Raw genomic sequence first — 19,507 nt, 5'->3', positions numbered from 1 at the left:
ACCAAAAACCATTTATTTAATCCTAACATAGAATACACACAGATGAAGAATTCAAAGGAACAGACAGCTTTGTCTCTTATCGAAGTAGATTGATGTCAGCACTGGGCTGGGGCATACATATCCTCGTGCTGTCAAAATATGTGTGCTTTACATGTACATACATTTGATACTGGTCACACATTTGAAATGTTACTGATCTTTGATATGACATTTGTATGTTTTTACATGGCATTTATCGGTAAACATTGTTTATTAGTTTACTGAAATGGAAATAACTATTCATATTAAATAAAACAATTGAAATACTTTTTAACAGTTTATAGAACAAAAACAATATTATTTAGTCTCAATATCTTGTATTACAATATAGAGTTAAAAGCTGCACTCTCACTTATTTACCGTTTTGACAACTTTTCTTATTTTTGGTTTTGGAATGAGCCATTTTTGCGTAAATTTCTGCAAATCAGTGATATAGGACTGCTAACAAAGTATCAGATTTTCATATTTCCGTTCGAAAATTAATTTTTTATTGCTAAAAGCATTACTAACGGTTTAAGATCTGATTTTTTGTCAACAGCCTTAAATTACTGGTTTCCATGCATTTTCGCATAAATTGGCTTGTTCCAAGACAAAAAAGTTGTCGAAACTTCCAATCTGTAAGAGTGCAGCTTTAAAAAAAGGATCTTAATTGTTGTCATTTTATCCGCCTGGAGATAAGTACTATTTCTTTAAGATTAACCGAACAGTATTTTATAACCGAACATTGTATAAAACAATGCTCTTAGGATTGTTTATTAGGAATTGATTTAAATTTACATTATTGTAAGTTTTCTTCATTTCGCTTTTGTATACAAAGTTAAAGTCTCCACTACACAAATTTGAATGGTCTTTGACTTTCCAATTTGGAATAAGAAATTGAATAGAAAAGGCTTAGTAATTAGCGCAATTGTATGTCTTTGCAAAAATCTATGTTGAAATTGTAACATGCTAGATTGAATAATGGTTCTAGATATGTACATGTATTACTTTGAAGTTGATTAGCCAAAGGTTATCAAGGAGGGAGTAATGCGAAGGAATATTGATAATAGTTTTATGTGACTTGATATGGAGAAAGTGGGAATAGTTAACTGTCACCACAGGTTAAGGAAAAACGAATTAAAACCAAGCTTGAAAAAATCAAGTATGACAGTAAAGTTTAATTTAACCGAAACACAATAACAAAAACAACTCCACCATGAGGACAGGTAGCTAAGTTTTAAAATGACGTTACATCAAACATTTATAGCGCGACGTGTGATGTCGATGCCTATTTTGTCCATCGAGGTTTACTTTACTTGTGTCAGGAATAAACGAAAGGAGTGCAACGAAAGGCATAATTGAATAAGGCAATCCATGTTTATCTGTTGTCCTTAGGCTTTATCGAGCAGCGGACATTATATTTGTTTATTTACGATATTAAGGCTTTTAAAATGTCCTTAATAAACATTAATTTATCTTTTAAAGTAAACATGATAAATACGTGAAAGGAAGCATTCAAATTATGTTTTATTTTGAAGATAATTTCAGTGCATAGCTATATGCTATGATGGCTATGATAGACGATTGCAGCAATAGGGAGCATTGGTGTTTGTGATATGAAGCATGAGGCAACTATAACTTATGATTCTGTTTATATACGTGCTTTGAAACATGGCTTTTTCTCGCAGGTCCTTATTGTGTAACTATGATCTTGTAATTTACATCCGAATGAACTGGTACAAGTAGTCAAACTCACGTATTAAATTATGTTCAATACCATGGAAGAATCGTTCTGTATGGCTTTCTTAATTGAATTGAATACGTTCTTAATTATTAAACGAAAATTCCCCGCTTTTGTCCTTAACCTCATTGCATTAAGCGAACCAGGAAGTTTAAATGACATTATTACAGCTTCTTAAAGCAGCGATATTCTATCGGACATTTATCCGATCTTGACGACGGAATTATATGTATTGGCCCGAATATTTCTTGGGAACTTTAACTCATTTCGAAAATGATTAATGTTGTTGCATCCGAAAGCAAATGCCATTACATGTCTAGTTCAGAGACCGTTTAACGAAATGGCATGTATAGCACGTTTGATTAACAAAATCAGTGTTATATACGTATTGTATTTATAGCATACAAACTTTGTTTAATCTATGTTTGCTATTCAATTGTATTTTGATTAACCCGTGTCTGTGTCTGCGTTTTACTATAAAGAAACCCAGACACAGAGTTCCTTTGATATAATTTTGATCTTTATATATTAAGAAACTTTAGATTAAATAAGCACTCTTACTCCCAAATAAGATTTACCACAATTGATACAATTGCTTTAATATACCGAAAAAGGTGAAGAAATGTTGAAAACAATGGTTCTTATGAAGGAAATCGAGTTTATTTTGAAAGAAATGTGCAGACAACACAGTATGTCTTCCTTATAACACGATAGTAAATCACAGTAAATCGTTTAGCATTCACCAATCATTTAATATCTTTGCGTTTTCAGCTTTTAAATTCACGGTTACAATCTTGATATCAGTAATTTATATTTTCCAAAAATGCATTATTTAGTAAGTAGTTAAAGGTTTATCACTCAATATTTATACCTGTTATACATGTGTATTTATTGATTTTGAATAAGAGTGTCACTTTAAACTATCAAGATATGTATATAATTGACTGTAGATTCCTTCAGAAGCAAACTTTTTTCCAAGGTATAATATAAGAATCTCGTCAATGCATACTTTGATAATATTTACCTTTTACGTGTTTTACTTTATTCAGGAGTCTGGGATAAAAGTGAGGCTGTGCACGCACACTGGTTTGAACCCCCATTTAATTTACACTTTACCGACCGTTCCAAAGCGGTACCTAAATATCCTTAATAAGCGCATCTAGTTTTATATAGTATATATACTCTGTGTTGTATCTGGAGTTTTGTGTTGTTATTCCATATTTCTTGCTTTTGATGTTTGTTTTGTTTTTGTGTTCAATGTCTTTGGCGTTTACCCTGTGCCATTAAATGGGGATTATGCTTAGACATTTGGCTACTGGGCTTGTTTCTGTAGGTTTTTCATATAAATATTGTTTAAAACGATTGATTCATTAGGAATGTAATATTGTCAAAACTTATTATTACACTCCTAAGCAGTATTCTACCTTCAAAAGCTGTTATACATAGTAATAAATTGAAGAGGGGCCGTCAATTAAGGTCTACAGTTTCTGAAATTCCTTACAAAACGACTCATTGAGCCACTACTCTATACACAAAATGACAGTATTCCATATTATACGGTTAATTTCATTGCATTACTTGTTATTTATGAAACGCTTGGGACTTGAATGCCTTATTGAATCAATCATTCGTAGACAAGCACTCTCGTTTCCCTAAGTATATTGAAACAATGATATTGTAATCTGTATCCCTGAGATTGAGTTAGCAACTGGTGGAAATTTGTTGATTTGTGTGTAAGATCGTAATGTATTTCCCGAGCAATCATATTGGAACAAATCACCAGTGGCCCAAAAATAGTATGGACCAGAAGTAATTTTTACGGCGCATGAATACATGTGCGTAGCCATTTGGCATAAATTTATATTATGTGTGGGGCTACCATACAGGTCATCAAGTAGAACGTGTCTTCATTTTTTTAATGTTTAAGATTGTTGGGATTAAGTTACTGTCAGAAAGACAGCCCGTTGCAGATTAATCCTCATCGTTTGCATGTTTGGAAAACAATAATCTCTATTTGAGTCATTTCTTGAAGAAAATCTGTTTGACATTAAATGAGTGAAGATAAAGCTGACGGTTTTATTTGTTTATTGATTGTTCATTGTGTTATTTCCAGGGAAGTTCGTTTAAGCCAAACGTATGCATCTTCAGGCATGGGAAGGAAACAAATTCAAAATTGCCGGAAACATCATAGATACTCTCTTTCAGTCAATTGCTGAAGATCTTTTTGACATTAAATGGGTGAAGATGATGCTGAGGGTGGTTGATCGTTGCGTTATTCCCGGGATGTGCGTTTTACCAAGACATTTTGGAAATACTTTACAGTACATGTTTATCAAAAAGATGGTTAAATATTAGTTATATTCGAGCATTTTTCCCCGTTTGTTATGACGTTCGAGAGTTAGAGTTCAAACACATTCAGTTTCCAAACAAATAAGATTAGCATTACCATTGTTACAATCCTTTATTTTAACATAATTATTTTTAACAGATTATTTCCTCTATCAAAATTGAGATTTTCAAATTTGGTTAAAGGGAAGTAACTACAATTGATAACAAAAGTATTTCTTACAGTTTTTATTTTCACAGCAATGTAATATGTTTTGTTTTTGCACCGATGAAACACAATTTATCACAGACAAGCATAAAAACAGAAACTTATTGCCAATGGTAATGAGTACTTTTTTCTGGACATCGTTTGTATTTTATTAGATACATATATTACTCAACAGCACAATATATTTCAAATCAAGGTTGTACTGATGTAAAATGAATATATTTTTTTTTATAATTTCCCTCTTGGTATATGGTAAAAAAACTATACAATTGAAGTTCGTGAATGTTAAACCCTTTAACTAAACACTGCGTTTATATATTTTCTGTACAATGTTTTAGTTAAGAACCAAAGGCACTGTCATAGTCGTATAAGGGAATAGTCACATTACTTTTTTCTGTAATTTATGTTATTCATTATAGATGAATGGTAATACTTACACTTCTTTATTTACAGAAAACATATCGCATCCGAACGGCTGAAATGATGGCCGTCAGAATTTACCCCCAAAATGACAAATATCGCCAACCCAAGAGACATTATATTGCCATGATTTACCGTTTCCTGTTTTTACAAGAAACTTCATAAATGTTTTTATAAGCAATACTAGGTGCAATATATTATTCTTTGCCCATAACAAGCACACTTCCAAATTTGAGTTGTGGTTAATGTATACCAGAGTAGATGTATAGTTTATGGTAACGACGAATATTGATTACGATAAAATACATGTTTTACTCTTGATCTTTGTAGCAATACAGTGTATTTTTAGATCCCAATTAAAATGGTAGATCGGGGAATATGTAACTTACTTACTCTAACCATGCCACTTATAAATATAAATGTGATAGTATTTTTATTATTAATAATATTATTTCTCATGTTGTACGCCTTTAACAAATCTAATAATGATTTTCTTACATAATAATTGGTCTTCATTATAATTATATCTATCATTCCGCTGGCATTGCGATTACGATGCTTATTACAAAATGACCACGTGTTAGGTACAGATCCTTCAAGCTGGTATGGACCCACATAATATTTTACTTAGCTTACCCCTGACTTTGCGCATGCGGTTACCCAAATTCTTACCAATCTTGATATAATGATCTGTGTTCTATGAGTTTGCCTTAAGTCTGACGTTGTATATATCTCGTTCTGTGACGTGTTTGTTTCTCCATGAGTCACGTGACTTTAAACAAGCTCTTGGTTTCAGTTTGAGATACATGTCTTCTTCCGGTGGTTTCCATTATTGTAATACAACAAAATACATTATTCACTATTTAATAGAAATACTGGATATAATGATATGATATAAACGAATCTTTACAGAGGGGATTTTTATGAAGTAAAATATTGAGTTTAACGAATATCTTTTGTCTAATATGGACCTTAGATATTTCTTCTTTTTTAAAGTAATCCATTTAACTTATAAAGTGGAAGTTGAGCGTCCTAAAGCTGGTTTGGACCCATGTCTTTCTTAGTTTTCGCCTGACCGTGCGCATGCGCTTACCCCAACACTTACTAATCCTGATCTTATAATGTGTGTCCTATATGTGAGTCTTTCCGACGTAGTATGTATATCATTTTGAGATGCGCTTGTACTGCTTTTTTGTCACGTGACTTTAAACAAGTTTTCGGTAATAGTTTTTGAAACGTGACTTGATCCGATGGTTGCCAGAAATATATTACAATCTAACCCATTTCATTCACTATTTAACGAAGAGAAACTGGAGCTAGTCAAGTACTACAACTAAATATGATTATATTTTATTAATTGAGTTGGCCGTTTCAGCACTTCAAGTATGACCTTTAATTGCAAAGGTGAAGATATTTGGGCACACATTTAAACCATTTGAGAGACTTGAAAACAATATTAAACACGCGCGGTTTACTTTTCTAACAGTTTATCGTGGCTAGTGAGTTCTTAAATTTCGTTTAATTAATAAGTATTTCTACACTGAAAGCAAATCTGAGAATGTATTGCCACAGGATTATAAAAAGTTATGTTTTCACAAGAACGAACATATTAGTAAGCGAATAATTTATTTATATGGTATATTCTAGAATTTGTAAACAAGAACTATTGAGTATATATATTTAACAAATATATGAAAATAAAATAGGATATTAGGCTTTTAGCTTTGTTGTTCAGATGTCTGGTTCCTTTAATGCACCAGTCAATTGTAACCACGGCCCCCCAGGTCCGGGGGTATACCAGGGATAAGTTTAATTCTGGCTGGATGATTTTGTCTCCATTTTATTGCTCTCACAGTCATTCTTTTGGATATCATCACATTAAATATGGATGAAAATAAGCAGTTTGATCTGTCAATTTTATTAAACGAGGAGCAAAAATCAACCATTGAAGCATTATTCAATCACAATTATTGGGATTTTGTTAAAATTTACAAATAAAAGGATGTGAATCGACAGTTAAAACAACAGGATGTGTTACATAATAATTTAGAATATGAACATCAGCTGAGAATACATTGCCTTCGACATCAGAAGGAGCATTTTGGAAAATAATATTATAATATACAGGAAAATGAGAAACTGATGAAAATGATGTTAAAGATGGAACATGTACAGAGTGTTTATGTTCACTATTTGTGACAACACATGATCAGGCAAGGCTCAATTTAGTGTCAACACATGAACAAAATAGAACAGTTTGAAGAGTGAGATATAAAAAGTTCTGGTCAATGTTAGATCGCAGTAATGCATGAAACTATCAAAAGTATTAAAAACAGAAAGCTAGACTAATACAAGGGACAATGTTGATGTGACAGTATTCAGAATGCAAAGAGAAATAATGCCAAGATGTGTGCTTGAATTGGTCTGATCAAAATAACCAAATACAGCTGGCATTACCATAATGATATCACTGTGTTATATTCACTGGAATTTTATTGTCCCTGTTGTGAGAAAAAATGCAGCTGAACTCAGTAAGTTTATATGCATACCATTTACATTATTGAAAATCTGTTTCTAGATAGACCTGTCTAACATGTGCTCATGTTTGCAAACAGAAGATCACATGATCAAGCCAGTTTGTTAGCTCCTCCTACAATATTCAAATTTTGAAATTGAAGATATGCATTTCTTATTATCAAGATCATTTTTCAACATAAAACTATGATATATGTATACATATTGATAGACACACTTACAAACTACATGCCTGATTTTTTATGGGTTGTAATAATTTGATTTAAGGTTTAAATTTTGAAAAATGCTTCCCTGATTTGAAATGCTTTCAAAAAACAGGGGAAAACACCCACCCACCATTACCTCCCTTTTATACCCCAGTTGGGTCTTTAAGCTGGCAGAGTGGTTTAACTGGAGTGCGGTAATCCAACTTGAGTGGGGTTGAACTTGAGTGCGTTTATCCAAATGAAGTGCGGTTGGCTTTGAGTGCGGTTATCCAAGTAGAGTGCGGATGAACTGAAGTGCGGTAATCCAACTTGAGTGCAGTTGAACATGAGTGCGGTTATCCAACTGGTGTGAGGTTATACAACTGGAGTGCGTTTATCCAACTGGAGTTCGGTTATCCAACCGGTGTGCGGTTATCCAACAGGAGTGCGGTTAAACTGGAGTTCGGATATCCAACCGGTGTGCGGTTATCCAACTGGAGTGCGTTTATCCAACTGGAGTGCGGTTATCCAACCGGTGTGCGGTTATCCAACTGGAGTGCGGTTAAACTGGAGTGCGGATATCAAACTGGAGTGCGATTAAACTGGAGTGTTTTTGTTCATTTGGAGTTTGGTTGAACTGGCAGTGCGCTGAAACTGGACTATTGTTTAACTTAAGTGCAGTGAAACTTGCGTGCGGTTATTCAACTGGAGTGCGGTTGTACTGGAGAGGGGTTGTTCAACTGGTGTGCGGTTGAGCTTGAAAGTGATTGAACTGGCAGAGTGGTGGAACTGGAGTGCTGTTAAAATTTCGTTCAGTTCACCTGGTGTGCTTTTGTTCAACTTGAGTGCGGTTGAACTTGAGTGCAATTGAACTTGAGTGTGGTTGTTCAAATTGAGTGCGGTTGAATTTGAGTGTGGTTGAACTTGAGTGCGGTTGTTCTGGCAGTGCTGTTGAACCTGGAGAGCAATTGAACTGGAGTGCTTTTGTTACTGGAAGTGAGGTTTCTAAATGATAAATATTCTTCTATATATTGCAAACTTAAGTTCATTAAATTTGTAGTCTATGAATTCGAAAAGTAATGTAAATCATTTATCAAACAGTAATTGTTTTATTGATAGAAATATCACTCTCTGATAAATTGAAAACGATTTACACTTATTTCTGACTGTTTTCGAGCCGCAAAACACATATAATATAAGTTCTTCAAACAACATAAAGTGCGTCGTAGCGCTAAGTCTGCTACACGTTTTAGCAAGTAATGGTGTCTTGACAGTTAAATAACTTTGTTGAAACAAATTTGAAAGTTTTGACAGTATAGATATGTATAGCATCGATTCTGCTATCGTTACATTATCATGTGCTGATCGAGGGATAGTCCAAAATAATGCAGACAGTAACAATATACATTGTATATATATATATATTTTGATTTAATGTCGTAATGTAATTTACACAATTGTTAATCGGAGTATTAGTAACGAGAATGGCACAAAGTGTGGCATAACAGTTTTGCTCCCCTACATTCGAATACAAATCAAGCATAACCACAAGCAAACTTCCCAGTACGTGACAGGCTAAGATCTCAGAACAGTGAACAATATCAAATTGAAACAGGGAAATATAATTTTCTTCGTTTGAATTTAAAATAAGAAGAAAATTATTTTCCTTGATTTGATGTGATGTCCAGTAGGTGGCGTGATATTAGTTCTACACGGATGGTTTTAGAAGCTAAATAGTCATTCAGCTTCGGAACGTTGGACTAAACGGAACGAGTTTTATTTTTAAAATTTATGTAATTGTAGTATTTTGGATATAGTAAAATGTTTGTATCAGTATTTAGTGATTTTTAAAATTATCGTCGTTTGCTTCAGTTTGTTTAAACTAGTGTGTCTTTCTATTCAGAGACATGGAGTCCTTAAAAGATTAATAATATTTGATTCGATTTTCAAAAGTAATCTTTTTCAGTCATTTTTTGAAATATTTCAATGGATGGTGTTCTGATAGGTTTGTGAAAATTATTTTTCCATCTGTTTTTTCTTGCAGTTTAGTTCATTTTCTTATATGTGTTTGGTAGCTTTTGGCAGGAACGGACAGCAGTAATAAGAAATACAACCGAATAAAATATATATGAATTGTAAAATTACACTAAATATCTTCACTAAGAGAATAGATTAACTCTTCAGAAGAGATAGTTTTGAATAAATCTTATTGCAAACCTTGCTTAATTGCATGTCCCAGTCAAAATTATGGTCTATATATATATCACAAAACTAAGACTTTTTTTATTTTGATTTCATTAATATATTATATAAGCTCACTCATATTTTTGAAATTGTTTTGTGAGTATTAGAATTCACTTTGTTTCACCATAATGCACCAACTTCTTTTGTAAATGTTTTCATATTTTAGGCATAAAGAGCGGACACGCCTTCATATAAGATTTTTGCGGCTTTCACTATTAATATACAAACTAAAGAGCGACGAACCATAACGTAACTCAAAAATATCCTAAATACGTAGACACGTCACAACCGTCAATAAGAAGATTTCATTTTATTTAATTATCTTTGTGTCCCTTTGAAATACTGATCAACGACAAACTAATTTAACAATATGATTATTTGAATTTAAGAATTAAACCGACCAAAATTTATAATTAATTGAAACGGGCCCCTTTGTCATTGAGATAGCCACTCCATATAAACTAGTGTAGTTAACAAATGTAGATCTTAGTAATAATAATAATGATATGTACAGGTTTATGGCTGATAGTGACAGATATCGCCGAATTTGAAGTTCAGTCTTGCTCATCCGACCCGTCCTTATTTTAAAGTTTTTATAAATTGCTTGCGACACAAGTTTTTGCAATTGATAATAACTACTGTCATCCATTTCACAGCCTAAAGACCCTTATTGATTCCGATTGACTTAAATTAAACCTACCAGTATAATAGTAGTCGTTAGCCTGTCGAATCAGTGCGTCACAGGCGATTGCTTGTGGTTGGGAGTGGGAAGAGGATACAGTATGGCAATATGTAAAATTGTTAACGTAAACATGTATGTAGATATAGCATTCATTAAGTTGTTAAATGTTAAGGTATTAATCAGTATTGAACATCAAGTTGTTGCTACTTCTCAAATTACAACACCAGGTAGCATTCTAGGTAGGAGGGGTTTTCGATATTTGAAACATACAGTAGTTTTAGTAAAAATGTGGTTGAAGGGTTTGTATACATTCTGACTCTCGTGAGTCTGGTTTTCTTACACTATATATAATATTCTTCAAACTTGTCTGATTTCTGCTTCAAGAAAGGCTGGACCAATACAGGTAAACCGATTTTATAAAGGGCTGCTTGTACTGGTATTTCTTGACTCATGAAAGAAATCGCCCAACGTATGCACACTTTTGCGGGTAGGTCCCTCAATGCTTTTTTTGTTATTCAGTCATTGACGTCGCATGGAGACGCGGTGTCAGTTTGGAATTGGTGTCATTGTTGTATCATGGAGGGTCACGTGATCAAATTCCACCAGCGGGTATTAAATATGTTTAATTAAGGCATCCATTATAAACAAACAATAGTATAAACTGATTAAAGAAAAAGGTAACATAAATATACAAAAAAACGAGAGTCTTATACCGTTATTACAAACATTTAGACACACTTTACTTGTCCATAAACTCGTATTTGTTGATTTCTATTATGGAAATATAGATTTGTTTGTATTAACTCTGATGTTGAACCTGAACATTTATATTAAAAAATGACCTTTCAGTTTAACGTATTAACCATTTTACTTCTTTATCCACAAAATGTCATTTGGCCATGTTGAGTAGGCGTCTTCTAACATCAGTTCCTTGATGTCATAGGCTCCACAAGGGCGAAATGAATTCTCGGAAAGGAAGTCGGTTATAAACGAACCCTCCTTTGTACATGCATGTACTCTTATAATGTTATCAGTTTAAAAAATGGTTTTCTGAGACCGTAATATATTTATAGGGATTAAAAGATACGGAAACAAATTAGGAAAGTTATACTTGTAAATGCAAATAAGATTAAAAAGAAAAAAAAAATCTTGATAATGTGGGGGTTTCGAGAAAAAACACAAAATGTTGTTGAAAATGTGTTTAAAATTGGTAGGAAATCAATTGAAACAGTTAACTTGATGGGGGTCCAAACTATGAGACTAAACACATTTGAAGGCAAGATAATAAATGTTGATTGTTGCCTTTTTAATCTTCAATTGCATCCAGTAAGTTAATCCGAGTACATTTGCATGCAATAATTGATAAGGTATCTTCCAAATGCATATTCAAAGAATCAACCGCACGTGTTTTGGCAGTCAAACCTCTTTTGCGTTTAACTTTATAGAAATGATTGGTAATATTTTATGAACAAAATAATAAAACACGTTTTTCAGCTCCCTTACCCCATCAGCCCCTTTTTATGTGTATTAAACGGTTAGATCTGAGATTGATGTACAGTGTATTACACGGTAAAGTCTATACTGATGTACAGTGCATTACACGGTTAGTTCTCAGACTGGTGTACAGTGTTTTACACGGTTAGTTCTTAGATTGATGCACAGTGTATTACACAGTAAAGTCTAAGACTGGTGTACATTGCATTACACGGTTAGTTCTGAGACTGGTGTACAGTGCATTACACGGATAGTTCTGAGACTGGTGTACAGTGTTTTACATGGTTAGTTCTGAGTCTGGTGTACAGTGAATTACAAGGTTAGTTCTGAGACTGGTGTACAGTGTTTTACATGGTTAGTTATCAGACTGGTGTACAGTGTATTACACGGTTAGTTCTGAGTCTGGTGTACAGTGAATTACACGGTTAGTTCTGAGACTGGTGTACAGTGTATTACTCAGTTTGTTCTGAGACTGAAATACAGTGTATTACATGGTTAGTTCTGAGACTGTTGTACAGTGTATTACACGGTAAGTTCTGAGACTGGTGTACAGTGTATTACTCAGTTTGTTCTGAGACTGATATACAGTGTATTACACGGTTAGTTCTGAGACTGTTGTACAGTGTAATACACGGTAAGTTCTGAGACTGGTGTACAGTGTATTACACGGTTAGTTCTGAGACTGGTGTACAGTTTATTTATTACTCAGTTTGTTCTGAGACTGAAATACAGTGTATTACACGGTTAGTTCTGAAACCGATGTACAGTCTATTACACGTTTAGTTCTGAGGCTGATGTACAGAGTATTACACGGTAAGTTCTGAGTCTGGTGTACAGTGTATTAAACGGTTAGTTCTGAGACTGGTGTACAGTATATTACACGGTTAGTTCTGAGACTGATGTACAGTGTATTACAGGCTTCGTTCTGAGACTGGTGTATAGTGTATTACACGCTTAGTTCTGAGACCGATACACAGTGTCTTACACGGTTAGTTTTGTGACCGATGTACAGTGTATTACACGCTAAGGTCTGAGACCGATTTACATAAAATAAATACATACACATGTGTAAAAACACATTTAGTGTGATAAACCTTTCAATACTTACTTAAAAATGCATTTATGGAAAATATTATCTGCTGATAACAAGATAGTAACTGTGTTCTTTACAGCTGATAACGCACAAATATTAAATGATTGGTGGATCCTTAAAGATTAACAGTGATCAACTATCGTCAAATGTGGTAGAAATGCCGTGTTCTTGCACATTTATACACATTTATTGTACATTCGATATAGATTAATTAATCCTTTTCGGCAATTTTAAACAACTGTATTAGTCGTGGTATATCTTATTAAAGATAAGATGGCACCTTTAAAGAAGCATTGCACAAAACTGAGTGTCATATGCCATTATAATGACAAGGCGGGTATTGACCGATGCGTTAGCCGATGTCCATATACATTATAATAAGTGGCAATGCTGGTATTGACCGAAGCGTTAGCTGATGTCTATATACCAATATTGTGACTTGCAAGGCTAGTATTGACTGATGCGTTAACCGAGGTCCATATACCATTATAATGACTGGCAAGGCTGGTATTGACCGATGCGTTAGCTGCGGTCCATATACCATTATAATGACTGGCAAGGTTTGTGTCGACTGATGCGTTAGCCGAGCTCCATATACCATTATAATGACTGGCAATTTTTGTGTTGACTGATGCGTTAGCCGAGGTCCATATACAATCACAATGACTGGCAAGGCTGGTATTGACGGATGCGTTAGCCGAGGTCCATATACCATTATAATGACTGGCAATCTTTGTGTCGACTGATGCGTTAGTCGAGGTCCATAAACTATCATTATGATTGGCAAGGCTGGTATTGACGGATGCGTTAAAAAAGGTCCATATTCCTTCATTATGACTGGCAAGGCTGGTATTGACGGTTGCGTCAGCCGTGGTCCATATACCATCATAATGACTGGCAAGGCTCGTATTGACGGATGCGTTAGCCGAGGTCCATTAACCATTATAATGACTGGCAAACTTTGTGTCGACTGATGCTTTAGCCGAGGTCCATATACCATCATAATGACTGGTAAGGCTGGTATTGACCGAAGCGTTAGCCGATGTTCATATACCAATATTGTGACGTGCAAGGCTGGTATTGACGGATGCGTTAACCGAGGTCCATATACCATTATTATGACTGGCAAGGTTTGTGTCGACTGATGCGTTAGCCGAGCTCCATATACCATTTTAATGACTGGCAATTTTTGTGTCGACTGATGCGTTAGCCGAGGTCCATATACCATCATAATGACTGGCAAGGCTGGTATTGACGGATGCGTTAGCCGAGGTCCATATATCATGATAATGAATGGCAATCTTTGTGTCGACTGATGCGTTAGCCGGGGTCCATAAACCTACATTATTATTGGCAAGGCTGATTTTGACGGATGCGTTAACCGAGGTCCATATTCCATCATAATCACTGGCAAAGCTGGTATTGACGGGTGCGTTAGCCGAGGTCCATATATCATCATAATGACTGGGAAGGCTGGTATTGACGGAAGTGTTAGCCGAGGTCCATTTACCATTATAATGACTGGCAAACTTTGTGTCGACTGATGCGTTAGCCGAGGTCCATATACCATCATAATGACTGGCAAGGCTGGTATTGACGGATGCGTTAAGCGATAGGTTCATATATTATTATAATGACTCGCGATGCTGGTATAGACCGATGCATATGCCGAGGTCCATATACCATTGTAATTACTTGCAAGGCTGGTATTGAACGATACGTTAGCATAAGTTCATATACCATTAAAATGACTTGCAAGGCTGGTATTGACTTATGCGCTAAACGAGGTCCTTATACCATTATAATGACTGTCAAGGCTGGTATTGACCGATGCGTTAGCCGAACTCCATAAACTATTATATTGACTGGCAAGGCTGGTGTTAACCAATACGTTAACCGAGGTCCATATACCATTATAATGACTGTCAAGGCTGGTATTGACCGATGCTTTAGACGTGTTTCATATACCATTATGATGACTGGCAAGGCTGGTATTGACCGAGGCGTTAGCTTTATTTCTGGTCCTTTGCATGTTCTCATTATGTCATTTTTATTTTGCTGTACCAAATATTTGGTATTTTTTAAGTTAGAATATGAATCTGATTTACCTTCAATATTTTATAAATGTAACTCATCAGTGTTTAACCTGCACTAACACAGATTGAACGTTTTGACAACCTTTTTATTTTATTGTCTTGAAACGAGCCAATATTGGAAAATGCAGGGAATCCAGCGGTATGAGACAAAATATCCGTAGTATGGTTTTACATTTATGTTTAAAAATTGATGTTTTATGGATTTGTCTTTAGATTGAAACTCTTTAAGAAATAAAAAAAAATCAAGACAAAAAACATGTTGAACGGTTAATATGTTTGAGTTCAGCTTTAAGTTACGCTTTTATTATTGTATGGTTCTCTATTTGGCATGTTAAATAACAAGTATTTTGTTCCCTGGCACTCCTGAATGATTTTAATGGTTTATTAAGAACCATCAATCGATAAGAACTGATGGTTGGAAACAGCGGTTTGGAAATATCCAGATTATTTCCTTAAATGCACAATTTATAGAAATTTTATATACATACATATTCAATAAAGTTTTGAGCCTTTGTGAAACCTTAAATATTGAAATACCACAATTGTATTTGTCTCAGATTGAATAGATGATAAGGATAAAGTTTTAACAATTCATCTAATAAAATCAGTCCAAACATCTTTTAGTACACCGTTAGTACATAGTCCAAGCTTCTTAACTCTTCTTCAGCATGAGGCTAAGACCGATTCGTTTTAAAACAAAAACCTATTCGTTGTTCAATTCGTGTTTTGCAAGGAATTTTAAAACACAGTATCAACTCCAACCTAAGAGATAAATATCTAATGACAACTAAATAAGACTTGAGATATTTTATTGCCATAGAGTTGATTGAAAATCACACACTTTTATGTAAAAAAGAGATACATGTATCTAATTTTTATTATGACTATGTTTGTTTTTCTGAATTTGACTTGAATCAGAATGGACATTAACATGTTTTATGAATATCGGCACTTGCGTTTAACCTTAAAATATGTTTCCATGGCACAATTGATTTCAAACTTTGTTATCTAGGTTATCTACACCGAGTAGTTTATCTTTAGTTGGAAGAGGATTATTATTGCATGTGGTGTTATCTGACGGTGACTTTAAGAAAAGGTAATCAAGTTTGCAGTGAAGAATCGTGCATGCGAATAAAATACAAGCGTCATTATAAAAACAAGCAATATAATTGATGGCTATATTCAGTTTATCTTAAACCATAAGTTATATTTTATCATATCAGCGACTATTTTTGTTTATTGTCGCAAAAGAGAGGCATGTCATACTCCCACAGTCCGCCCGTTCGTCCGTCCGTCTGTATATAATTACCAAATTTTATTCAAATTTACAGATTTGTAGATGAGCACGGGAATCATTTATGTTTTTATCACAAAAGTCAAAGTCACACAGAGAGGTCATTTGAGCATTGTAAGGATTCCAAAGTAATACTTATGTTTCAGCTGTAACTTTTGTCTCTTTCAATCGGATTTCGTTCATTTTTTAAAGAACTATACATTAGCATTGAAATGTGTAGTGCAAAACATATCTGATCTCGCTTCAGTTAGTTCATATTTGGAGGCATTGTAATTACTTGTTTATCGACCAGTGAAGTATTTTTTGTGTTAAGCATTTATGATTTCCTCACTGTGCATCTGTTCCGTCACCTCAAAGGTCAGGGTCACACATAGTAGTCGATAAGATTATAAGGATTGTAGTAATAATTCAAGCCTGAACTGTAAATGGCCACTTTTTATCGAAATTTGTTCAAATGTCTAAGAATTCCACAGCAGCATGGGAAGGTGTGCCCGTGTGTCCTGCATAGCCTTATTCCAAAAAGTTTAAATATCCTAATCGTTAATGTTCAAACCCGGCCTGTCTTTTTTAATGTTTACAAAACAAACTAAGTAAACTTAAATTACTTTCAAAAGAAAAATTGACTGATCAGTTAAATCACATTTCAAAAACTATTGTCATTGATTGCAACAACTAATACTCATACGGCGCACTTTGACAGCGTTATGGATTCAGAAGTAAAATGTTACTAGTTTTACATATTGTAAACGGTCTATGTTTCTACTAGATGTTTTTCGATGTCTTTTTTGTTTAAATGTTCATGCTGTTAGTATAAACAAATCAGTTAATAGTCATATGAAAGTCCTATTTGGATATTGTTTTGTTTTCGAAATTTTCAACTATGCGACTTAAATTGTTGTTCCGCGTTGTTCATAAAGCTTTGCTCAGGTGCGTTGAAAATAGTCTGTTAGTTGTCGTTGTATACCAGGAGTTGACAAAAATTATACATACATTATGGAGACATATGCACATTTTTATTTAGAAAACTCTAACAACTTCTTTCCGTTTATGCAACATGAATGTTGATATATAATTGTAAATGTTTCAACTTTTACACAAATCAAAAGCAGAACAAACTATTCAAGTTCCCTGTTGACAGAGATAAATGCAATACTTTGCATGAGAGTTGGGATTCAGTGCCTTTTTGTTTATAAAACGCTCCAAATACATTCCATTGATTAATGGCAAAGTTGGTTTATGTTGCTTTTGCTTTAATGTGGCGGGTATTATAAGCCTAAATAGCAAATGGCTATCACTCAGACAACGTCAAATTGGAGTCAATTGTTCTAATCCTGTGACCATTCTTGTTAAATTAAATTTACTCTTGACGTACATCTATCTGACTTCTGAGATTTATTTTGTTTAAGGTATTTCCGTTTTGTTGTGATATTTATTGCAATCGATAAGATAAGACAAATTAGATAATACGCTGAAATTGAAAGCTTTCTTCGTTTTATTTTATCATAATTTAAAAACGGATATCATGTTTCCGTTCTATGTATGCAAAATTTAATTTGACACTTACAAATTGTTATATTTACAACATTACAATGACATGGATAATATTTTGCCGATAAAGAAAATTTGTCATTGATAAGCTTTTGAACGATCCTTTCTTGATAATTACTTCGATATGGGATAAGTTATGTTGTTTTGATTTTGATGAAATATATTATTATACATTTTCAGTTTTTGAATTTACCTTTCAGTTTGATGAATTCAGAAATAATTTCTAGCAATTCAGAACATGCACTTCTATGATCCCAAAGTTAATGTATTTATTAAAGAATAAACACATACAAAAACTTTAAAATATTCATTCAGTTTAACATCCAAATTATGAATTAATTGATTTCTTTATCCATAAAATGTCAGTTGGCCATGATGAGTATGCTTCTCCAATCACTAGTTCTTTTGTGTCAGATATTCGACACGGGATGAATGAATTCTTGAAAAGGAAGTCAGTTATGAACGAGCTCTCCTTTTTATTTTTCGTGTCTTTATAGCGCATCCATTCCATAAGTATATAGCGTACGTCAATGTCTTTAAAGAATGTAACGGCGCCCCGAAGTGCCATTGCTTCATGAACCTCAATGTCCATTTTCATGAAAAATGGACCAGAACCAAATTGTGTTAGCATGTCATCTAGTCTTATTGTTATGATACTAACTATGTTCATTGTCTATAAGACTTTGTACATCCGATTGTTCTATCTTTGTACCACCAACATTGCTTGTGGATGGGACAAGATGTACATATTTCGTGTCATTCGATACACCGTTCCATATAAGAGTTCCATTTTCATCCAACCCACCAAGATAAAGTGACGAAGCAAGCATCTTCAGGTTTTTCTTGTTCGCATCAACCGCTATCACCCGTCGCCCAAGTTTGGCTATTGGAATAGTAAATGCACCAATGTTGCAACAGATGTCAAGAAAAGCCATGTCATTGACCGGTTTCATTAGTTTCCAAACTGCGACAACATTTTCCCATTCCCAGCTTTGATGTTTTATAATGGAGCCCGAGACCCAAATATCCTCACTAGCTTTATAAACACAAATATGCGCCTGTTGTCCACCAGGTACCTTTAACGTAGCTCTCTTGCACTTGCTCAAATACGAGTTGGCATTCACTGCAATGTTAAACAGTCTTGGTTTCGTTTTTGAACTTGTCTGCAAATCCTGTTTATAATTCAGTGCACTTCCATTAGAATATATTGATATGTATATACCGTAAAACATTGTACTGCACATCCAAAAACAAATTAATCCTTTCAAATTGACAATACATGTGATTTATTATAGCAAGTTTTTACAAAGGTGAGTCATTTTACCGATGTTTTGAAGAAATAACAAATATTAGCAACAGGTAGGCGTTCATTTGAACATATTTCCAAGAAAAGGGTTATTTTCATCTGCAAATACATCACCATTTTATTGAGGCATTACTTTTGTCCTTTTATTATGTTTGCTGTTCACTGGATAAACCACCTTTTTCAAAGTTTGCACACTATTTTACAGATCAAGTCAGTAAAATTAATTCAAACTATTATTCTTCAGAAGTGTTTCAGTGTTTGTTTTCGTGGCAACACTTTGAAATATAAGACTTAAAG

The sequence above is a fragment of the Mya arenaria genome, chromosome 10, assembly GCF_026914265.1.
Source record: "Mya arenaria isolate MELC-2E11 chromosome 10, ASM2691426v1".
In the NCBI taxonomy this organism is placed as follows: domain Eukaryota; kingdom Metazoa; phylum Mollusca; class Bivalvia; order Myida; family Myidae; genus Mya; species Mya arenaria.
This window is presented reverse-complemented; position numbering follows the sequence as displayed.